This window comes from Piliocolobus tephrosceles, unplaced genomic scaffold (assembly GCF_002776525.5).
Source record: "Piliocolobus tephrosceles isolate RC106 unplaced genomic scaffold, ASM277652v3 unscaffolded_930, whole genome shotgun sequence".
NCBI lineage: Eukaryota > Metazoa > Chordata > Mammalia > Primates > Cercopithecidae > Piliocolobus > Piliocolobus tephrosceles.
Window position 1 is genome coordinate 1 of NW_022336830.1, and position 8,224 is coordinate 8,224.

Here is an 8,224-nt window from a genome sequence, read left to right on the forward strand (position 1 = left end):
AAATGCAACTTGAACAATTGTCTTTAGTTAGTTATATAAATAAATATATAATATTATACATTGCTCTGCAACCCAGGCTGGAGCGCAGTGGCGCGATCTCGGCTCACTGCAACCTCCGATTCCCAGGTTCAAGCAATTCTCCTGCCTCAGATTCCCGAGTAGTTGAGAATACAGGTGCATGCCACCATGCCCTGATAATTTTTGTATTTTTAATAGAGATCAGGTTTCACCATATTGTCAGGCTGGTCTCGAACTCCTGATCTCGTGATCTGCCAATCCTGGCCTTCCAAAGTGCTGGTATTACAGGCGTGAGCCACCGTGCCCGGCACCATTGTCTTTTAAAAGGTTAGGATGTTACTTGTTTCTGAGCCAAATAGACCAAGTAAAAAGGGCCTTGGTGTTGTCACTAATTATGTGACATGTGAATCATGAATTTCTTCACTGTGTGAAATTAAATACTTGTGGAGTCATTCACTGCATCGCGATGCTTCTGTCAGCGGTGGGTCCCATAAGATGATACTGGAGCTGCCCCAAACAGGTACACTGTTATTTATCTTTTAAAGAAAGACTATATATATTAAATATATATATATTATATACATATATATGTTTTATTTTTACTGGGCTTTTTTTACATCTAGACATATTTAGATACACAATTGCCTGCAGTATTCAACAGTCCCAGAATTCAGGTTTGTAGCCAGGAACAACAGCTGTGTGGCAGGCCCTGCCTCCTGGGTTTGTGACAGTTAACTGTAGGATGTTTGCACAAGGCTCAAGTCACCTAGCAATGCATTTCTCAGAACATATGCCCCTGTTATGTGACTCATGACTGTATTTCAGAAATCTGTCCAAAGATGCTGCCTCACCAGCATTCAACCTGGCAAGAGTTTAAGAAGAGATATTATGATTTGTTGTTGTTGTTGTTGAGATGGAGTTTCACTCTGTCACCCAGGCTGGAGTGTAGTGGCACAATCTCAGCTTACTGCAACTTCAGCCTCCTGGGTTCAAGTGATTCTCCTGCCTCAGCCTCCCAAGTAGATAGGACTATAGCACCCGCCACCATGTCCAGCTAATTTTTGTATTTTTAGTAGAGATGGTGTTTCACCATGTTGGCCAGGCTGGTCTCAAACTCCTGACCTCAGGCAATCTACCTGCCTTGGCCTCCTAAAGAGCTGGGATTACAGGTGTGAGCGACTGCACCCAGCCTCCTACTTTGTGAAATTCTGCCACCGTGCCCAGTGACAGATTGATTAGATGTAAAAAATCTCCATTTTCTTAGGATGTCATTAGAGAATTACCTCCCTCTTGTAATCCTCCCAAGATGATCTGATATAGGATGTTACTCTTTTCTAAGACAATCTGTTCCTTAAGAAATCTGTGTGTGAATGAGACTCTACAAAATTCTTTGGTCAGACACTGTTCATCAGGTCGTCGCAGGAGATTCCATAGAAAGGCCACACGTCGCTCTTTTCCTCTGAGAGCACCGAGAGAACATCGTCATGAAAATAAATAAGGAGCAATAGAGCCATGAATGAGCACTAGGCCAGTCACGGAATTAACATCTTCAGAGGGACCGTGTTGATTCAGGAAGGCGTTTCGAGTGGCCCCCGTGAGGGCTGCTCACCGTGCTCTGTGCTCGGCATTCATCGCTGCAGACATGCTCTCCCCACCTAGGGGAGGCTCCCTGAGACCCGAACCGTGAGAGCTTGCAGCCTCCTTGGCCATGCTCACCACCATGCGTGGTTGGCACTTCCCTTGCACACAGTAGGTGCTTAGCAGAAGTTTATTGTCTGATTAACAAAATCCTCTTTTCCAGTCCAGTGTGGAGCACCTGATGGAGAAAATGAAGACCACCATCCAGAGGGGCCTTGTGCTCAGGTGAGTGAGAGACCAGGGCTGATCTTACGGTCACCGTCACACCGCGGTTCTTAGATTCTGGTCTGTGGCTTTGGGCTGGATGAGTGGTAATTTCTTTGCCGCTGGAGTCACTACATACTGAGCAGATGCAGAAGAGAGTCATGGTGCATTGTTCTAAAGACTTGCCCGCATTTAGACAACTAAAATTTTTGCTTTATAGTCTTACTCTTTTAGATATCTCACAATAATTTCTCTAATTAGCATCTGATGTTTATGAAGGAAAAAGGAAATACAGTCATCCCTCTTAGCCTCAGGGAATGTGTCCAAAGACTCCAGTGGGTGCCTGAAACTGGGGATAGTACCCGCCCCCTGTATACATGAGGGGGGTACGGATAACTATCTGATAACCAAGGCGGCTACTGAGTCACTCAGAGGCAGTCTTCACAGCATGGAGACTTTAGGGGCACAGGGATGATTCACGTTCTGGGTGGGACAGAGCAAGATAGCACGAGATTTCATCACTCCCTGTTAGCTGGGCTTAGGTGAGATCAACATCCTGTGTCGGTTTGTTGTGTCGCATTTTGTGTTGCATATGTTGTCACTATACAATAAAACAATCTGGAGTATATGTATACACCCAGTTAGCTGGGAGACTTTTTTTTTTTTTTATACTTTAAGTTCTAGGGTACATGTGCATAACGTGCAGGTTTGTTACATATGTATACATGTGCCATGTTGGTGTGCTGTACCCGTCAACTCGTCAGCACCCATCAATTCATCATTTATATCAGGTATAACTCCCCAGTGCAATCCCTCCCCCCTCCCCCCCCATGATAGGCCCCAGTGTGTGATGTTCCCCTTCCCGAGTCCAAGTGAGCTCATTGTTCAGTTCCCACCTATGAGTGAGAACATGCGGTGTTTGGTTTTCTCTTCTTGTGATAGTTTGCTAAGAATGATGGTTTCCAGCTGCATCCATGTCCCTACAAAGGACGCAAACTCATCCTTTTTTATGGCTGCATAGTATTCCATGGTGTATATGTGCCACATTTTCTTTGGGAGACATTTTTTTTTTGAGACAGAGTCTTGCTCTGTTGCCCAGGCTGGAGTGCAGTGGCGCAATCTTGTCTCACTGCAACCTCCACTTCTTCCAGGTTCAAGAGATTCTCCTGCCTCAGCCTTCTGAGTAAATGGGAGTACAGGCACCCACCACCATGCCCAACTAATTTTTGTATTTTCAATAGAGATGGAGTTTCACCGCGTTGGCCAGGCTGGTCTCAAACTCCTGACCTCAGGTGATTTGCCCACCTTAGCCTCCCAAAGCGGTGAGATTATAGGCGTGATCCCCACCGTGCCCAGCCAAAACATCTAAACTTTCAAGTCATGCCAGGCATCACCAGCTTTAGGATTCTTTTCTTGGTGAGGTTTGAGTAATGGGGATTTTTAGGGAACTGTCAGCTTTCACGAAAACAGTGACAACCCCATTACTTGGAAATGCTTATTCAAATTAAACACTTCATCAAGTTAAAAACTGGAGCTTCCTAGGATTTAAAATGGATTATCAGACATGTAATATACTTGACACTCACCCCCAAATCAGAATGACCTGGAATGAGCTGCATGCAGGCACATGCGTGTTGTGAGCTGAGCCTGGGACACAGCGGTCCAGCATTCCTAACTCGCACACACTCCTTCCTCACCACCTCCTATTCTTTATACTTTTAAACCAGAGCCCGTGAATTTATTCCAGAGAGCTGATGAATCCCCTGAAATGATGATGAAATAGTAGGCGTATGTGTGATTTTGTTAAAGAATCCACAATGGTTATCAGATTCTTAAAGCTGCGACCAATCCCCACCCCAGATGAGTTTATGAAATCCTCATTGAAGATTTTAAAATATTGGAGACTGTTAGTTGACTCGTTCCATTTATTAAAACCCTCCTCTGAGTGGGCAGGGGGAACACTTGACACTTTTGCTTAACAGACTGAGTTCAGGCTACAGGAAACACAGATTTTGTTTTGTTCTGTTCCAGCTATCTGTAAAGACCTGGAAATAAAAACGTGAATTCTGTGAAATAGAAATCATCATTTCTATTGAACAGCAAAGTGTTACTGTATAACTGATATTTCATATGACTCTAACCACCAACAGGGTTGGGCACCCTCTCCATTTGATAGAAACTTTGGAACCAAAATATCTGCCAGAGCTGTGGAGTGGATTACTGCAAAACTCAAGGAGGCCCAGTGCAGAGATAAGTGGTCTGGGGAGGGAGGCAGTCTGCCTTGGTGAAAATGCTGTACTATCGGGGAGAAGTAGGGTGCTGGTTCCTTCTTCAGTTCAGCACTGAGCTGCATGTGATGTTCTAACTTGTGCTGGTCTCTGAGCATTGCTATTTAACCAAACTTGGATTTCTGGGATAAGGTCAGCTTGGGCGTGGGTGACATGTTCTCTTTTATCACTGCTAGATTCAACCTGAAGCTCTCTTGTGCAGGCTTTTTGCTCTGGAGATCCTGAGCGTCAGCCCACAGTTTCCTTCACAGTTTAAGTGGGGCCTTCTATTTTTTGGATGTTTGTTAGGACAACCTCCTTGTGACTCCATCCATCAGAACTTCCAGTTTTGAGGAAGATTTGGCTGCTGAATGAATTGTTCATCTTTGTAGAACTATGCATGTTTTTCCTTGAATCAGTTTTGTAAGTTACATATTCTAACAAATCTTCAGATAAACTGAAAAGTTTAAAAGAACATGACATTTTGTATAATACTCTTGTTAATGGTTCCAACGTGGCTGGTCCCTACTCATTCCTGAGTGGCTATTTGTGCCAGCATCTTTCTCGCCCCCACCGCCCCCACCCCCAGCTTTCTTCAGTCATACCAGATGTGTGCTTTTATTAGGGCAAACCATTATCACTGCCAATGTCTGACTTAGAAGAATGACAGTCTACAAAAAACAGTGATGTGAATTGTTTCAATCGGTTTGTCTCTTTGAAGAACTGATTCTCTCTACATCAATTTTCTTGAGCTAAGTTAGCTATGGATGTTTCTTACACCTCAGTGTGTGTATTCGTGAGCATCAGTTTCTTAAGGTAATTTCCCTATTCCACTATTTAGTGAAAAATTCTCTCCACTGAGAGGAAAAACAAAAGCTGCTTTCCAGGAAACCATCAGGGCGATCCTACAAGAGCAGAGCTGCACAAGTCCAGGCCAGGGCGCTGGCCACACTGCACGGTTGTTGGCTGTTCTTGGCCATTCTTGGCCTCCTCAAGGCTTCCAGGCCAGGTTCAGCATGGTTGCCAGGAATCTCACTTTTCATCTCGCCCCATGATTCTGCACTCCCACCTGCCCATGTGACAGGGTGTTGTTAATCTTTTTTTAAATCTTTTATAGGAAAAAAATTGACCACTGATGATTCCATTTGTGTGCTGGGAATAAGCAAAAGAAACGTTATTTTTCAACCTGTGGCAGAGCTGAAGAAGCAAATGGATTTTGAGTAAATCGGAGTTGTATTGCCTTTGCAAACCCAGCCAATGTGAGTACAGGACAGGGGAATGGCCATTGCTGTTGCTTTTGGCAACTCATTCAGGGATTTGAAGAACTAGCTTTTCTGAAGCTCAGTTAAAAAATACAAGGTCTTGGCCAGGCACGGTGGCTCACACCTATAATCCCAGCACTTTGGGAGGCCTAGGTGGGTGGATCACAAGGTCAAGAGAATCAAGACCAGCCTGGCCCACATGGTGAAACCCTGTCTCTACTAAAAATACAAAAATTAGCCAGGCGTGGTGGTGTACACCTGTAGTCCCAGCTACTCAGGAGGCTGAGGCAGGAGAAATCACTTGAACCTGGGAGGCAGAGGTTGCAGTGAGCTGAGATTGCACCAGTGCTCTCCAGCCTGGGGACAGAGCGAGACTCTGTCTCAAGAGAACAACAATAAGAAACCACCACTAGGTGTTTGGGAAGAATTTTTAGAAATATAAAAACAATGGTTTCATTTGACCCTGAAATTGGCTTTATCATCTAGTTGATTCAGCCGACCCTACAAACCGCATGTTTCTGGCAAGACCACTCACTGTGCTGGCCGTGGCATCTTTCAGCCTCACTGCTGTGCCCTCATCCCTCCACAGACACAGGATTCCCAAAGAACAGTGGTGGCTCAAGCTGCGGCCCCTCATGAAGATCTTGGCCAAGTACAAGGCCAGCTACGATGTGTCGGACTCAGGCCAGCTAGAGCACGTGCAGCCCTGAAGCGTCTGACCCAGTCCTGCCTGCATGTGCCTACAACCTGGACTCACCGTGGACCATCTGTTTTTGTAACACTTAAGTTATTTATCAGCACTTTATGAAAGTATTATTGACATTAATACCTAACCAGCAAGCACCTGTCACCGCCCATGTGCCCCACCAGCTCCAGTGCATGCTGTGTGTGGACTGTGTCTCATGCTTTCTGATGTGTGTATCAAATGTTTGCCTACAACTGCAACAGTCCTCCGTTTTAGTTTTTTAAGTAGGAGATTAAAACCTCAATCTATGGGTGGCTACTAATGGTTTTCTCAGCACTTTTGTGGGCAAAGATTATAAAAATATTTTTAGTAGGGATCACTGAACTACGCACAACTCATAAAAGGAGAAAAAAGCCAGTTGTTTACACAGGCCAAAGGGAACACCGTGTTTATTGCCATGTGTCAGTTTCCATCCACAGCAGCAGGCCAGGACCCTGGGCCTGGACCCCAGGCTCCTGCTCTCCTTAGAAAGTAAAAGAAACACAGGAATCTTATCTACTAGGCCTCTTGATTGCAATCCTAGCTGCATGTTAAAACCACCAAGGTAGGGGTTCGAAAAATCTGATAGCCAGTTTCTCATCCAGTCCAAGCCACGGTCCTCGCTGGGACCTAATTTGGAATTCTCTGATGACTCTTGCCAGAATAGACACGGGTGCTGGGGTGACAGCCCTGCCACCCTCGCGGGCCCCCCTCCTGTAGGGACAGCGTTTCTGCCTCTTAGCTCTAGTCTGCGAGAGACCATACTGTGCCTCAGAAGCGGGGATGGAGAGTATTGGGGGAGAGGAGACGCCGAAAACGAGCTGTTTGGGAAATCAGAGTCCAACGGCCAAGAAGAGCTGGCGTGGAGGCTTTCCTTTCTGGCTCTGTAAAGAAGTGAGGGCTTACTCATCCCAGCCCACCTGCTTCTCAGGACTGCTTCCATCCAGCTGCCCCGTTGAACTTCCGTCTGTTAGGAGGATGCTCCCACAGGGCCTCGGTGTGATCGAGTTTCATGAATCAGCACAGGCAGACATGGGACACCTTTCTGTACCTTTTCATTTTACTTCTTTTAGTAAAGGCTGTAAATGCTACTTAATGACTCAAGCAGAGGTTAAGTCAGAGTTGCCCTTTATTTTTAGATTCTTATATAAATGTTCTAGAACTAATGAGGTAAAACAAGCCTTTCTGTCAGTAGAAAGTGAAAATTCTATGTGGTGCATCTTTGGCATTTTGTGCATGACTATTTCAATGAACGTCTTCCTGGTCACTCAAGATTGACTTGCCAGTCAGTGGCTACACCTTAAGAATGACACAATATTCTTGGAAAAAGCGGTAGCATTTCTGACTTTTCATATTCAGCTCTAGAGGCCTATTGTCTCAGGAGCTCCTGCACAGTCAGGGGCACCAGGGCTGCTCATCTGATGATCCAGGATGGGTCCTTGGTGATTTTGGGGTTCTCGGGTCTGAGTATGGCCAGGCCATGCGTGTTCTTCCCAGTGCCGAGGTACCTGAGAGGAAGGCAGGCGAGGTCAGCCAGGATTGGCTTCTGCGTCAGTGCCGTTAAGGCCTCCAATCCCAGACGCTGTCACCCCCGCTCCCCACTCACCTATCACTCACGGCCAGGAGCTTGTCGTGGCTGAGGGTGAAGAGCTGCTCCCTGTGGGCCTGCTTCATCTCATCCGAGAGGCCGTACAAGAAGTGGTCCACTCCTAGAAGACAAACCACAAGCACAGTGGGGCTGCCGCCCAGGAGCTCGCACAGTGGGCTGTGCACTCGTGTCCCGGAGGGGACAGGCGCATCTCACTGTTATTTCATGTACGTGTTTCAACCACAGGGACGTGTCTAACAGCCCAGAGATCACACCCTGACCTCCAGCTCCCACGAGCCACGCTGACTCCTACCAAGGCCTGCTTCTGCAGTGTGGACGCAGTCAGGGCCGTGTGAGGCTGGTAATGCTGTGAGCAAAAGTGGCTCTACAGAGTAACGTGGCCAGGCCAGGGCCATGCCCATGTCGTCCTTCTACCCTAATGAGCCCAGACACTGCCGTGGGTTGGCCCCACTGGGCCTCAGGTCAGTAAAACTGAAATGACAGGATACACTCTTCTCACCCG

At 46.5% G+C, this 8,224-nt stretch overlaps 2 long non-coding RNA genes across 3 annotated transcripts; one reads left to right on the top strand and one right to left on the bottom strand.

Annotated features, from left to right (window-relative positions):
• The first annotated feature begins 1,166 nt into the window (after positions 1-1,166).
• LOC111535323 lies at positions 1,167-6,822 on the top strand. Of its 2 annotated transcripts, none has more exons than XR_003307245.2 (4): positions 1,167-1,881; positions 4,011-4,550; positions 5,245-5,386; positions 5,876-6,822. It is a non-coding gene; the product is annotated as an uncharacterized LOC111535323 (long non-coding RNA). The 2 variants fall into 2 exon arrangements; XR_003307246.2 differs by having other exon boundaries at positions 1,169-1,881; positions 5,979-6,819.
• A 402-nt stretch (positions 6,823-7,224) lies between these two features.
• LOC111535322 lies at positions 7,225-8,218 on the bottom strand. Its single transcript, XR_002729387.1, has 2 exons — positions 7,720-8,218; positions 7,225-7,621 (listed from the first exon to the last, which is right to left on the bottom strand). It is a non-coding gene; the product is annotated as an uncharacterized LOC111535322 (long non-coding RNA).
• Positions 8,219-8,224: the final 6 nt, after the last annotated feature.